This window comes from Elephas maximus, chromosome 3, assembly GCF_024166365.1.
Source record: "Elephas maximus indicus isolate mEleMax1 chromosome 3, mEleMax1 primary haplotype, whole genome shotgun sequence".
NCBI classification, from domain to species: domain Eukaryota; kingdom Metazoa; phylum Chordata; class Mammalia; order Proboscidea; family Elephantidae; genus Elephas; species Elephas maximus.
In genome coordinates, this window is record NC_064821.1 from 154,242,239 (window position 1) to 154,254,922 (window position 12,684).

At 43.5% G+C, this 12,684-nt stretch overlaps 1 non-coding gene across 1 annotated transcript; it reads left to right on the forward strand.

Moving 5' to 3' along the window:
• The first annotated feature begins 384 nt into the window (after window positions 1–384).
• TRNAK-CUU (transfer RNA lysine (anticodon CUU)) lies at window positions 385–457 on the forward strand. The gene has a single exon. It is a non-coding gene; the product is annotated as a tRNA-Lys (tRNA).
• Window positions 458–12,684: the final 12,227 nt, after the last annotated feature.

Consider the following 12,684-nt stretch of genomic DNA (forward strand, 5'->3'; position numbering starts at 1 on the left):
GCTCCAAGGTCCAGGACCAAGAGTTTCCGCTCCCTTCCTGCTCCTCCTGGTTGTTTGCGGCACTCATTCCCCTCCCCTCGTGCTCTTTCGGGAGTCCTCAAAACCGGGTTCTCAGAGTGTCCGGGTCCAGAAGGAATTTTCAAGAAATACTGGGGTTTCAGGACTCTTGATTCCCATGTCCGGTGAGTTCACCGGACCCTGCGCAAACTCTGTCTTTGAACCTCGAGTTTTTCAGTGGTAACAGGTAGAGATTAAAAAAAAAAAAAAAAAAAATTAATGAAAATCTACACCGAGGGGTTACTTTCACACTGAGGAATAATTTAGACCATTGACTCTAGCCCTCTAAAGACAATGATATTTATGTAGAAAAGGAATGATTTCAGTGTCCGACTAGCTCAGTCGGTAGAGCATGAGACTCTTAATCTCAGGGTCGTGGGTTCGAGCCCCACGTTGGGCGGGTACTTTTTTTCCCCATTGTTATAGAATCTTCTGTAGTCGCTGACCTACAGGATATTTAAAAAAAGAAAAACCCGTTGCCCTCGAGTGAATTACGACTTATAGCGACGCTATAGAACATAGTAGAGCTGCCCCATAGGGTTTCCAAGAACCGTTGGTGGATTTGAACTGCGGACCTTTTGATTAGACGCCGAGGTCTTAACCACTTAACGACCTCAGCTCCGCCAACGGAATTAAAAGGAGCTTTTTTTTTCTAAATTGCCAGTTGCTGCCACTGAGACTTCCTCTCACTTATTTTGGAAATGTTATTAGGGATGATCACTCCCTGGAGACGGACGTCATGCTTGGTTGTGGGTCTGTGAAGAAGAAAAAGATCCTCAACGATGTGGACTGATATAGTGCTTGCAAGAATGGATTCAAACGTAGCAACGATTGTGAGCATGGTGCAGGACCTGGCAGTGTTTCATTCCGTTGTGCATTCTGTGACCAAGAGTCGGAACCCACTCGAGGGCACCTAACAACAGCAACAATATATCTTCGACACATCAGGAAAAAAATAGGGAGAGAGAGAGAAGAAAAATGTATTCAGTGCCTGTGGTGAAAATACACATAACAAAACCTATGCCTATTCAAGGATTTTTACAAGTACAACTCGGTGACATTGATTACAATCTTCAAGCTCTGCAACCATTCTCACCATCCTTTTCCCAATCATTTTGCTGGGAAATGATTTATCCTTAAACATAAAAAGTGATTCTCCCAGAACAAGAGATCTTGGAGGCATGTAAAGAAGAGCCCTGAGGCTTGTGAAGAACTACCCTGAGACCGTCTCTCCACTTGCCTCCCTATCTTTCCTGGGAGGCAGTCATGGGACAGTTTCTCCTTGCATTCCAGGTTCTGAAGAGATTCGAGGTTTTATGTTCTGTTCACCCTCAGGCTATAGCTGCAAACTATAAAACTGCTTAGCTGCTGTCTAAAACTGGCTCATCAGCAACAGGTATCCCACAGCTCTTGTTGTAGTCATCAGTCCCCTTTTGTTCCCATGTCTTCCTTTTTGGTGTGTGGGATTATAACCAAGACACCTTTGGCTACATCTCTTTTTGTTGTTTACATAAGGAATAAATTGTCTGAATCTAAACCACCCAGGCCTTGGCCTTGTTTGGTGTGATGGATCACTTTTGTGTGGCCTTTCCAGACAAGATCTTTTAATTCTCGCTCAAGTGATTGGGTGGGACTGTGTAATAAGGTAATTGTGGCCAACCAAGGGGATTGGTTTGTTTTGTCGTCTTGTAGGACTGAAATGAGCCACCCCAGAGATAGGAAAGAGAGAATACCACTACCAATAAGGGAGAACAGCCAGGAGCCAGCATGACTTTTGGGCCAGGCATCCTTGCTCTTTGTAGCTCCTGGAAGCAGGAATCTAATCTGTTAATTCCCTAATAAACCTCATAATCATGAGTATGGTGTATGAGTTCTGTGTGGCCATTGCAATGAATTATTGAACCCAACAGAGAAGTAGAGAGCACCATGGGAGGGACTGTTTGTGACAGAATTGGTAAAGATGCAAAGAGAGGAGGTATGTCTGACCTCTGCCTCATAGGAATCAACCTTGAGAGGTTAATCTTGATTCTCCTTTCCCCTTGTGAAGTTAGAGGAGGTCAGACACCACCCCCACACCATTCTTACACTTTGTCTGCTGCTGTGGGCTTGACAAATTTGTTTATGATTTTTTTTTATTGCCAGACGAATTCTTAAAATTTTTATGTAGTTAAATGTATCAACCTTCCCCTTAAGAATTCTGAGTTTTCTGTCAGGCTTAGAAAGGCTTTTCAAGTATTTTACCAGTTTCTTGTCTTTTGACTTTTGTATGGGAATGGCTCTGCCTATGAGACTATGAAATTTTCACTGGAGGTAGTTTTGAAGGAAGAAGGGTATATTTATTCTTCTGCTAATGAGTTGACTAGAGACACAATTAGCTCCCAGATAATTCTGTGGCACATTCCCTGAGGTTCTCTGAAAGCCTTACCTGCTGAGAATTGAGGGAATTTCCTGGGACCTCCAGCTCAAGATGACTGGACTCTGTCTAAGAGGGGAATGCAGTCACCAAAAGATGGTGCAACATCCCAGGACTAGCAAGAGTGAAGAGTCATTAGCACCCCTAGACCTGGTGGGGCAAGGAAAGAGAGATACTTCTGGAATCTGGAAGAAGTTGTAGTTGTAGCTGAGTCTGCAGCTGTCATAGAGTGTCCCTGGACAAAAGCTGTGGACTTCATGGAGGGAACACAAACTCTGCCAGCCTGCAGGGAGTAATTACTCCCTACATCATATTCTTGCCACCCTCCCATCTCCAATTAATGCATCCCATTGGCTGCATCCATGAAGAATCAAATGGACAAGGGAAACTTCTTATGCAGGGGTCAGCCTCCTCGGACATAAAATGGAGTGGATAATGGTGAGAATGGATCTAGAAGGACAGATGCAGAATACCCAGCACACATGAATTTTTCATTCTTAAGACTTTGTTGTGATTAATTCTGTCATTGGCTGAATTTGGGTATCAAATAAGGTTTTTTTTTTTGAAAGTCTGTATTTCCACAATGGGTTCGCTGTCTTTGGGTTTGTATCACATCTTGACTGGAAAGCTATCTATCTGTATGTATTCATTTGATTCACTCTTTCCTTCACTCAGATCATTATAAGCACTGAGATAAATTTTCCACCAATCTAAACCAGAGACTCCACCATCCTGAGACCAGGAGCACTAGATGGTGCCCAGCTACCACTAATGACTGCCCTAACAGGGAACACAACAGAGAGTTTCCTGGACACAGCAGGAGAAAATGTAGACCAGAATGCTAATTTTCATAAAAAGACCAGACTTAATGGTCTGACAGAGACTGGAGGAACCCCTGAAACTACTGCCCCTGGACACTCTGTTAACCCAGAAGTAGAACCATTCCTGAAGCTCATTCCTCAGACAAAGATTAGACAGGGGTATAAAACAAAAGGTAATACATGTGAGGAGCATGTTTCCTAGTTCAATCAGATACAGGAGACCAAAGGGGCGGCTCCTGTCTATAGGAAGGATGAGAAGGGAGGAAGGGACAGGAACTGGTCCAGTGGACACAGTGAACCCCAGGGCAGAAAGGGGGAGTGTGTGGTCACATTGTGAGGATTGCAACAAATGTCACAAAACAATATGTATATGAATTTTTGAATGAGAAATTAACTTGAGCTGTAAACTTCACCTAAAGCACAGTAAAAATAAATGAATAAATAAGTAAATAAAGGGAAACAGCTAAACAACAACAAAAATTTCCACAGATTATTGTCAGAACCTTTATATTTTTGTCAGAGTCTTCCTCTTTCATTAAAATAAACTTCTGTGCCCAGTGTATGTTTTGAATACCATAACTGGATTCTCTTTTTCACAAAAAAGTCATGGTAGTGCTTCTAGAAATGCAAAATGCAGGATTTTTTTTTTTTTTTAATTAGCATCTCTGGGCCTCTAGCTCAGAGAAGACTGGAAAAACCTAGGGAAGAGGAAAGAAAATCCTGTGGAACTTCTCTGCATTATGAGGCGTTAAGAAGTCCTTAAGACTGTGGCTTCCCCAGGCTCTCAGGGGACAGGCTATGATTGTGGGTCAATGGCCTGCCTTGTGGCTCCAGCATCCTGTGGTCAGCTTTGAGTCACAGCAGGTCAGTATGGTCTGGTTTGTCTGAGGATTCTAATATATACTTTTAAGTCAGTTGTTAATTTTTTTTATAAAAGTAATAAAATCATGCTTGCAGTAAAACAAACAAATCCATAATATGTAAAGAAGGAATGAAATTTCCCGTTTCTCAATACCAATCTTAAGAGGTAATTCTCGTTACTATTTTGCTCTATGGCCTTTGTCAATTATATGGATGAAGTGGTGATTGAGCGAGGTGCTAGTAGATGCTGTTGAGCCAAGAGACCGCAGGAAACCCTCAGTCTTACCCTGACAATAATCTGTCTGCCCTGATGGATGGAACAAGGAATGGTAACATTTTTATGGGGCTTTCATCCCACTCAGAGAATTCTTATAAACTGAGGGAGAGCACGTGGCTTAGGCTGAAGGCCTAATGTGTTCTTTCTTTCTTTCTTTCACCTAAGCCTTAACTGGATATTATCTTATTATCTCAGAAATACCTGGATGATAGGAGTCAACAAAAAGAGGTGGGAAGAAGAAAGCAAGACAGGCGTGGGGGACTCCTCCCCTGCATGAGTCAACCTCACCATTTGTGAAACCGAGATTTCATTTGTGAAATTTGTGAGATTTCATTTGTGAAACGGAGATTAGAGAGCCTCACTCCTGTGCTTTTGCTCCACTCTCCTAAACACTTTTTGAACTTCAATACATAGTCTATATTTGAAACAATGAGGTTACTCTTTGTTCAGTCCTTGGGAACTAGCAGCTTAAGTAGAGAAGCTGAAAATGTTCTCACCACATGTGCCTTTCTATATACTCCCTGGATTTTCTACTGTCAACCATATGACAATCCCTCTGGGAGGAAAAGATCACAGAAGTACCAAAAAAAAAAAAAAAAAAAAAAGTCCTACACCCACCTCATGTGACTCTTCCTAAGAACTTGCAACCTGGTCACTATGTTAAGCATTTTAGACATTCGAGGGATGTCCCTTTAATATTATCACCCAATCTTCTAAAAGGATCAAAGTAGGAATTAACTCTAGGTAAAATTATATGAGGATTCATCCTCATATTTCCTATGGCAATTACTGTTAGCTACTTGTCCACCCTAGCTCACCAGACAAGATTTTATAGCAAGCACCACATACCAGCATGGACCAAACAATTCCACAAGCATAATAGAACACCCTCTAGCATTAAGTTCCCCCAAATAAAGTCTCAAGGATGCAATTGCTCCTCTAATTGCCACAGAAAATAAGAAAAAATCCATTGTTTAAAGTCCTGATATGATGAAAAATTAAACTTAAAAGTCTTCCCTTTCCTATTTGTATTTGCCTCAGTTCCAAACACGAAGGTCCCACTCACTATAGAGGCTGGATGCATTCTGGGTTCCTCAGCAGCTGAAGCCTGGGCTCTCTGTCATGGGATCAATGGGAACAGGGTTACCTCTGTCCACACCTCTACAGCCAGGCCAATGCAAGCTCAAGTCTCTCCTGGGAACCACTTTTCCAGAATCCCAGGGGTCAGGAGAATACAGAAGAACGTCACAGAACCAGCCTCTCATCCACAAAATTCCTAATGTGTGAAACCAGCAAGCAATAGCATTCTCCAAGCAAAAGTGATGGGTTTCCGCTGCTATTAAAATGCCAGATACTGTGTTGCCCAGAAAAGAGCTTTCTCTCAGAATGTGGGGATATGACTAGGTACAGCCCCTTTGGAGGGCAATTTGACACTAAGTAGCAAAATCAGAAATGCACAAATACCTTCATCAGGCAACACCACATCAGGGAATCCATTTGAGAGAAATTCTTGCACACCTGATTAAAATATCCCTATAAGCTGTCCTCTGAAGAATTATTTATGACAATGAACATTAGAACCAATGTCATGTCCATCAATTAAGAAATGCTTAACTATACAATGGTCTATCTGTACTATGAAAGGATATGCAGTTGTGAAAAAGACAGGGTAGATAACAATGGTGATGATGATGCCACTGAGAATAATTATAATAGCTGACGTCACTGACCATTTATTAAGTGCTCAAATGCTTTATGTGCCTCTCATTAAAATCTAGGTTTGCCCTTTTTATACGTGAAGAAATAGAGACACCCCCAAAACTCGATAACTTTTTCAAGGTCCTACCGTGGCAGAACCAAGCATTTCCTCACAGAGCTTGCAACTGCACCACAGATGTGGGGTTTTCTTATTCTCCATTATCGGGGTTTTTCAGATTTCGGGGTGCGCAGTGTAAAACCTCAGCGTCAGGAAGTGAGAGAATCCGTGCAGTGGCTCTGGAATAAGTAAACTCCGAAGCTGACTTAGCGGGCTTTGTGGAAATACGTTTTTCTGCAGAAAAAAAAATTCTTCCTTTAGTCACTTTTATGGGACTTGAATCTTGGCGCAGAAAATTTTGGCGTCTGATTCAAAGTTGATAAAGGTCCAGAGCACTTTGAGAATAAAAGTTGCAAAAAGCCTAAAGCTGCTAATAAGCACCTACGAAGAGCGTAAAGTAAAGCACAGCATCGCTGAGTGGGATCCAACCACCAGCCTTTCGGTTAACAGCCGAACGCACTGACCCATTGCGCCACAGAGACCCAGGGGGCCCGTTTTTCAAACTTACTATCTGATGTCAGGAATTGCCCTTTAACCTCAGGCTGGGGACATCTTAACATTGTTCTGGCCTGTCAACCGCGCGCACTCCAGAACTTGTAGCATCCTAAGAGACACTTAGGCCGAGTCTTGCCATTGGACACGTTTGGGAGACTCGGACACCTGTGGCCTAGAGCAGCGGGAGACACACACTGGCTGCACACCACCAGTAGGAGAGGAAGTGCGATAAACCACTGCCCAGCGTTCTGAGCCTGCTGAGATCCACCGCAGACTCGCCGCCCCGGGTCCACGCCCCACCCCACCCTGCCTTGCGCCCTGGGACTTTGGGAGGAATGTTGAGAAAGTAACTAACCAAGTGCAATGTGAAGTGTCTTATTGTCAAGGGCAACCGTAGGGGATACTGATAAGGAATTAGGAAGGACAGAGCGTTACAGTAAGCTTCATACCAGTTTAAATTGAGTAAAGCTCATTGTTTACTAAGAGTGGGGCAATGTACAGCTGTAACTTTAATTCCATATGGAATTACAATACCAGTATAGCTTTGTAGCCCTTTGTGTGCTACTTCCACACTTGTATTCTCTCTCTCTTTTTTTTGGCTCAATAATAAACTTATGTTTATTAATAAGCATATTCCTTTTACTTTTGGTTTCGTATTTCCCCCAGAGCCTTCAGAGAGGAAGTGAAGAGCGCGCAGCTCCCGACCACGCAGTGAAGAAGGGGAGGCAGAGAAAACAGTAGGTGCACTTGGAGTCGCGGGAGATTTCTCCTGTGCCTAAAGAACTGGGAGAAAAGTACCCACGATGGTCGTGGAAAGCTCGCAAACTCCAGCAACAGCACTAAGAGGGTGAATAGGTGGTAAGTCTAGGTAGGACCTCATGGGGTAGGTTGAAAGAGACCCTTAGATCCTGGTCGTCCTTTCTTTCCACGGACGCCTGGAGTCCACCTGGAGGAAAAGGGCACAGGTGGAGACCATTCTCAGAGGCCAAGGGAGGGTGGAGTCGCTTCCGCAGTCAGATGCCTGCTCTGCGCAGCAGTTTCTATCTACTGTCCAGCTGCCCCCTTGTGCTCTGTAGCAAGACGTTCAGGGGCCTGGACAGTGACTTAGTCCCTACCAGCCCAGGAACCGAGGAAATCAGTTAAACTCCCAGCAAACCTCACTTTCCTCATCAGCAACGCCCAGAGGTTGACTTTGGTCTTTGCCCAGGTATCTTACATTCCGGCAACTGATCTCAGGCTGCTAGCCAGGGAGAGAGAAGAGAAGCTCACAGCTTTTCATCATCCTGCTTGTTTGGTCTGCACCACGCAGGGCTTCTAACTTCAAAGTCTTCAGTACCGCCCAGCTTCCAGCCAGTGTCTTTTATTTGGATAGGGGTATGGCTTCTCCTGGGGCCATGGGAATCCCTGCGGTGGCCATGAGGAGTCCTGTGGTCCTTCCTTTTGGAACTCTGCTCCTGGGAACTACTGCTTTTTTTTTTTTTTGGCCAGTGAAGAAAAATAATGTCTGAAAGTTTCAGTTTCCCTGAGACCGACTGAACTTAAGATTTATTTTGGACTACCCCAATTGTGGGGTCTTGGGTCTATGGTGCTTCCTATGCTCGGGGGCTTGGTGCTATCTCAGTCTCCTACCAGACTTGGAAGCCTCACAAAGATAGCTAGATTTGAAAGTCGCTTCTTTTGGTCTTTCTAAATATTCTATTCTATGTATTAAAAGCCATTATTCCAAGAAAGTTGTACAGGCTTCAACAGGCCCCTAAAACAGGTCCCCACAGAGGAAAGACTGGCTTGTATGGGAGAGAAGATGCAGTGGGGCCAGGCCTTGGCTCCGCCCTGCCAAGACAGCAATGGAGAAGATTATCCAGAGGGAGGTTCAGAGGAAAGATGGACAGGATTGTGAGAATGAAAAGAAAGCTGATAAAGATCCCACCTATTCACTGTGTCTATTCACTGTGCCTATTCACTGGCCCCAGTAAAGACAGCTTGTCTGTCTGGGCCTCTCCTCCCCACCTTTGCCCCTCATTCCTCCACCTATCTCTCCATTCTGGGAATGCTATCATTTTTTACTGCACCTGCCCAGCCCAGGCCCAGTCCTCTCTAACAGGACCAGGTTTGATCCCTTACAGGTCTCCTTTTGCCAATCATCTCTTTTGTGGTCCTAGCAGAGTCAGAAGTATTGAATTATCTCCAGAGAACAGGATATTCAGCCTGGGTATTGTGAGACCATCATGCTGAAAGTAAACCCAGCAGTCCCAGGTCATTTTTTATTGTACTCATTAAGAAAATAAAAAGAAAACCCTTGGTCCAGTTCATTTGTAAATGTGGAAAATGATCTTCAAATTATTTTGAAATCAGTAACACATGTGATTAAAGCCTCCTTTGCAAAGGCACTGACAAGAATCAGTAGTTCATGTGGAAAAGCCCCCATTTTAAAGGTGGTCTGCTGTAGCCTTCTGTTCACTTTCAGCTATGAGATGGTAACTGCTCCCAGATTAGTCTTCTTCCTTTGAACAACCATAACAATGACAAAATATGTGAGGCACCAGTTTACAGATGTTGGACAGAAGCAGTGCAAGACTGTGATCCCTGAGAGATGGTTCAGAAGAATTCCTGATGGTCATACAGCAAGCTGAAATCCCAGCAGAGCATGCTGTTCACATGGGGAGGAAGAGATCAGAGTTAGGACAGATTAGAGCACCAGAAGGGAGAAAACTGTTTAGAGGTCAATTTTCAGAATTCCATACGGGGGCCCTCTGCAGGTTATTTGCTGAGTGCTGGGCTGCTCATGTGCAAGAAGGTACTACCCAAGGCTTGCCAGAGGACAGATGCTACAGGATGGAGAACAGAACAGAGGTCCTAGAGGTCATACCAGGCAATGTTGGAATTCAAGCTTTGTTAACAACTCTTTACCACTCTGAGCATCCAGCTGAGACTCTCTCCAGAAAGACTGTACTTTAAGAGCACAACCCATACCCTAATGTAAGGTCGACTGTTGACAGGCCCTAACAAAGCTGCAAACCAAGCCCTGATAAGAGCTGCATGAGGGACAGTGTTTGGAGGTTGAGTTCCAACAAGTTAGAGCGTTTTGGTAAACACCTTGAGCTTTCCACAGATTGGCCTTAAAGCCTAAATCCAGTCCTACACAAGTTTAAGATAAACAGCCAGTAATCAAAATTGCCGTCAAATCAATTCCAATGTATAGCGACCCTATATGATAGAGTAGAACTGCCCCATAAGGTCTCCTAGAACAAAAATTGATACTCTGGAGAAAGATATCAGAATACACTACAGTGTATCATTCAAAGTGTCTAGTAGTTAAAAAGTACTAAACATTCAAAGAAACATGAGACCCATATTCAAAGGGAAAAATAAGTCAATAGAAACCAGCTCTTAACTCAAAGATGTCCCAGATGCTAGATTTAGCAGACTTGAAAACAGCTATTGCATACACACACAGAAAACGTGATGTCAGTGAGTGATCTGATAGACAATCTCAATGGAGCTGTGAAAACAATCAAAAGAAACCAAATGGAAATTCTAGGACTGCCCAAAGGGCTCATAAACAAAGTGGCCCTTGCAGCGGGGATAGAAATTATGCATGGGCTCAGTGACATGGGCTTCCACTCACCAAGGCTAATCTGGCTACAGCCACTACTGAGTGCCCAAAACCAACAGTGGAAAACAATTCTGAGTCCCTGATATGACACCTGTCTCCAGTGGTGGGGGGGGGGGGGGGCTATGAGCCAGCCACATGATGGCGGGTTGAGCACACAGGATTCATGATGGATAATGTTATGTATCAACTTGGTTAGGTTATGATCCTCAGTGGTTTGGCAGACTTTGGACATACTGCTTTTTCATAATGTAATATAGTGTAATCACTTCCATGATGTGATCTCATGTGATCAGCCAATAAGTTGTAAGAGGACTTTTCTCAGAGGTGTGGCCTGTATCCACTATATATGGACTTTCTGCCACAAAACTTATCCAACTCCCCCCAAATTGCCTGATAATAGGAGGTGGTCTTTCTAGCCTGGCCAGCCCCCCATCTGAGTCACTTTATTAGCATAAGCCTTCAGGTGTGGTCTGGAGACCTATAGTAAACAAATTCATTGTCCATTCCAACTCATAGTGACCCCAGAAGGCAGAGTAGAACTGCCCCATAGAGTTTCCAAGGAGAGCCTGGTGGATTCAAACTGCCACTAGGCCACCAGGGTTAACTAGTAAACAAAGGAATCTCAATTACTTAGCAAATTCCCAGGGTTTAGAGTTATCTCAAGGACCTCTGGTGGGGCAGGGGTTAAGTGCTGGGCTGCTAACCCAAAGGTCAGTAGTCAATCCACCAGCCACTCCAATGGAGAAAGTTGTGTCAATCTGCTTCCACAAGGATTTACATCCTTGGAAACTCTATTGGGCCGGTCTACCCTGTACTACATAAATGTATTTATGAGTTGGAATCGACTTGACAGCAATGGTTTGTTTTTTGTTTTTGTTTTGGTGTTGGTTTTTGGTTTAGAGTTCTCTCTCAGAAAACAAGGACAAAGATCAAATTCCTTGGATGAAGTTAAATTCTTTACCCTACAGTATATTATAGAAAACATCTACAAATCAGTGAATGATATATTGAGAAATGGGAATGTAATGCACATGGTCGAGCGCTTAGAAAACAGACTGTGGCTGTTTAAGTATTGGACCTCTGTCTTGTAGCTTCAAGAGCATGTGGTCAATTTTGAGTTACAACAGATGAGGTTAGTTTGATTTGTCTATGTGTGTAAATGTTAAACATGGTTGTTTTATTGTAAATCTGACAAATGTTTGCTTGTTGTAAGAAAAGCTTGCCAAAAAAAAAAAAAGTGTATAAGAAGAAAATGAAAGTGATCCTGCTTCCTGAACCCACTCCCCACATAGACCACTGCTGACATACCTTTATATATTACACATAGGAAGCTGTGGGGACTTTGGAGTGTAATAGGTGGGGTTTGGCCAAGGGACCCAGGAAGTCCCAAGTCCTGTCCTGACAATCATCTGCCCTCCCTGGGAATGAGAAGTGGGTGAAGGCAAAGAAAAGGAAATAAAACTATCATTTGCAGAAATTTCACCTTGGGACAGGAAAGGCTGGTAAATAAGGCAGAGTTGGTGGTTTATGACAGAGGCTTAAAAAGCTGTGCTGTTGCCCTAAACCCAAAGTGAATTTTACCTCATTTCCTGAGGTGTGAATGAAACAATTTTTTTTTTTTTTTTGCCATGGAGTTCAACTGAAAGCAGACCTATATTACAGAGTAGAACTGCTCCCATAGGGTTTCCAGGGAGCCGCTAGTGAATTTGAACTTCCAACCTTTTGGTTACCAGCCAAACTCTTAAACACTGGCCACCAGGGCTCCAAATAAAATGATAGAATTCAATAAAATAGAGGGGCAGAGAGGGACAAGACCAGTGAGACCACTCACACAGGTCAACCGTACTCAAGTCCTGTCTGACTGAGGAGGGCCATGAGATTAGTCCGTGGAAAATAGGGATGCTAAGTGAGTATTTACACACCTCTTTTGAGATGAGTTGGAATCGACTCAACGGCAACGGGTTTGGTTTTTTTGTTTTTTATTGAGATAGTCATATATATGAGTTGGAACTAACTCAACAGCAGTGGCATTGGGTTTGGTTTTTCATTGAGATACTCATAGATACAAGTCAAAAGGGACCCGGCAGCAGTGGATTTGAGGTTTGGTATGCATGCAGTCCTTTTATGCATGCAGTCAGCAGCTTCTGAGGGGGATCCATGGTGTAATGGTGAGCACGCTGGACTCTGAATCTGCAACCGAGTTCAAATCTCAATGGGACCTTAGTGTTTAAGACGAATCAAGGATGTTTTTAAAAAACTCTTTAAACAGTGAATGAAACTTGTTACCCCCTTTCCGTGTCCCCCTCCTGATGGTCATTTAGGAGCAAGAAA